Consider the following 2,743-nt stretch of genomic DNA (forward strand, 5'->3'; position numbering starts at 1 on the left):
TCAGGTCATCATCAGAAAAGCTAAGTTTGTAGAGTAAGGATCAGAAGATCTTATCCTGATTACAGAACTGTCCATCATTTCAGAATCTTGGATACCCACTTCATCCATCCTTCCAGACTATCCCTGAAAAAAGATTCCATCTGCAAAAGCCCTAGGAAGTTTCAGAAAGCGAAGAAAGAAGAAGATTATTGGTTGGAATAAAAACAGGGGTGAATGAGTTCCAGAAAGCAGAGTTCTCAAACTCACGGACAACAATCTGCAGAAGAAGACTACTTCAAAAATCCAACAAGAAGCAACATGCAGAGAAGTAAGATGAGAGGAGCCTCCTCTGGAAAGAAGACACCTGGGCCCTCAGCAAAGAAGACAGCTGGGCCTCAGCAGAAGAATCTGGAACCCGTTCATCCAGGCAGATGGGGGGTCACTCTTCCGAGAAACCCCTTCAGGAGCTGAGAGAAAGACAAGGACAAACAGAAGAGTCCTGGAATTGGAAATGTTGGAAGTACTAGTGAAGCGCCTCAGCCACCTCTAAAGAAAAGGATCCAGGCTGATCCTATCGTTGAAAATGAAAGGCATTTAAGAACAGAGTGGAGGTTAAGGTAAAGATTCCTGAAGAATTAAAACTCTGGATCATCGAGGACTGGGCCTTGGTTACTAGGCAGAAGTAGTTATTTCAGTTCCCAGCTAAGAAAAATGTCAATGGCATTCTGGAAGAGTACGCAAATTTTAAGAGATCACAAGGAAATGTCGACAATAAGGAATACACTGTCAATGAAGTTTTGGTAGGGATAAAAGAATACTTCAACATGATCTTGGCTACTTAGCTGTTATGTGCCGATGGCCCAGGTTTATGGAGCGCCATACCTACTGAGATTGTTTGGTAGAATCAGAGCATTGTTGGCCTAAACACCCCTTGATGAGAAGAGTGTTGTATCATTGTTAGGCTATTTGCATAATTTTCTGAAATAATCTAGCAACGAATTCTGCAGCCCTGTTTATTGCCAGAAATTACAAAGTAACTTTAGCTGATTACCTTCACAAAGCCCGATGAGGATCTCCTGACTGCTCACTGTTAACATCCAGGTATCTGTAAACACTTCTTTGTTCTTAGTCTTTTTCTTGTATAATTGATGTGCTCTAAAATCATTAATGCTATCACTGGACTTATATTTAGGCGTATTTTCAGAAAATAAATGGCGAGCGTTAGCTCCCTTTCACATTTCGAAGTTGCTCCCAGTGTATGTGGTAATTAGACAAAGAAAAATTCAGTAGAACAATTCTTGCCTAGTTAACAACATTGCTTGAATGCTGATTGGTGGTTCTATCCCTTTGACACTACACAATTTTCTTATATGTGTTCATGCTACGTGACAAAATGCCCTGATTCTTAATGCCTAATGTATATACATGAAAACCCATGCATTTGTGCTCTCTCGCTCTCATTTTTTTTTTTTTTTTTTTTTTGATGGTACTAGGAATAAAACAGTCCTTCCTTACAAGTCATCTATGTTGTTCCTTAGGCATTCTATCTGGGCTCAAGTTGTTGAAGAATGGTGGTTTGCTTCATGGTGTTTGTATTTGAATTAATACACATTCTAACATGATAAAGACACTGTATTGTGTAGCTGTAGTTTTCAGAGAAGTTGATATTTTAGGAATTGTATTTCAGATCTTAAATAAAATTTGTTTCTAAATTTAAAAATATATATATTTCAGTTCTCTGTCAATGGGGTCATTATGAATCAAAATCAACTTGAAAACATTTAGCAACATTAACAACATGCCACCATAAAAAAAAACTCTACAGTGAGAGAAAGAAAGAAAAGAGACAGGCAAAACTGAGTGAGTGTCTGGTGTAGAGTAGACGGGCCACATCACAGTGGCAAGACAGAGGCATGGTCCTTAGAACTACCTGCATTCCCACTTGGGAATGGCTGGCTGCTAAAATGTTTTTGAGTTTCCATCTATGAACATCCTTTCCAAATCCTCCTTTGTTTCTGTTTTCCCTTGAGTAAGTCTTTATTGCTTGAAACCAAAATTATATAAACTCTTATAGTGTGGTGTGTATGGAGATGCGGTGTAGCACAGTGGGTTCATGCACTGGATTGCAAGGTCCAGCTGAATGCAAGGTCGGCGGTTCAACCTCACCAGCTGCTCCTCAGAAACCCTATACGGGGTCACTGTAAGTTAGAACCGACTTGATGGCGCTTAACAACGACATACTGTAGTACGTATGGTGGTGGTGATGGTTATATGCCCATTCCAACTCATAGCAAACCTGCATAGGGTTTCTGAGGTTGTATTTTGGAAAAAGATTACAAAGCATAAGGAAGGATAATAGCAAAGAAAATTACTGTAAGTGAAGAAATCCAGAAAGAAGATAAAAGCATAGATTGGATGCCCAAGTTTCAGAAAGAGATGAAGGTGGAATTAATGTTCTTTAGAGGCTGAAGTCAGCAAAATGAACTCAAAATGAAAGAGTGGATTATATTTACTCTAAGCGACATGAGATAGGATTATAGGATGGGTCAAGTCAATTTAGGATGAATTCAAAATATTGTGAGGGAAGGGGGAGAAGTGCCAAAGAAGTTTATGTTTTCATGTATCTTCACTCTGACAAATCATTAGAAAAAAAAAAAAAAAAAAGCTTTGAGGCTTTTTTTTCCCCCCAACATGCTTGGTATTAACCTTTTCCAATTAAAATTTGAACTTTTGCTTTATTTATAAGAGATATTTAAAATGTTAT

At 38.4% G+C, this 2,743-nt stretch overlaps 1 pseudogene; it reads left to right on the forward strand.

The window, feature by feature from the left end:
* The first annotated feature begins 213 nt into the window (after positions 1 to 213).
* Positions 214 to 2,743, forward strand: part of LOC102836981 — an 87,510-nt pseudogene continuing 84,980 nt past the window's right edge.

This window comes from Chrysochloris asiatica, unplaced genomic scaffold, assembly GCF_000296735.1.
Source record: "Chrysochloris asiatica unplaced genomic scaffold, ChrAsi1.0 scaffold00121, whole genome shotgun sequence".
NCBI lineage: Eukaryota > Metazoa > Chordata > Mammalia > Afrosoricida > Chrysochloridae > Chrysochloris > Chrysochloris asiatica.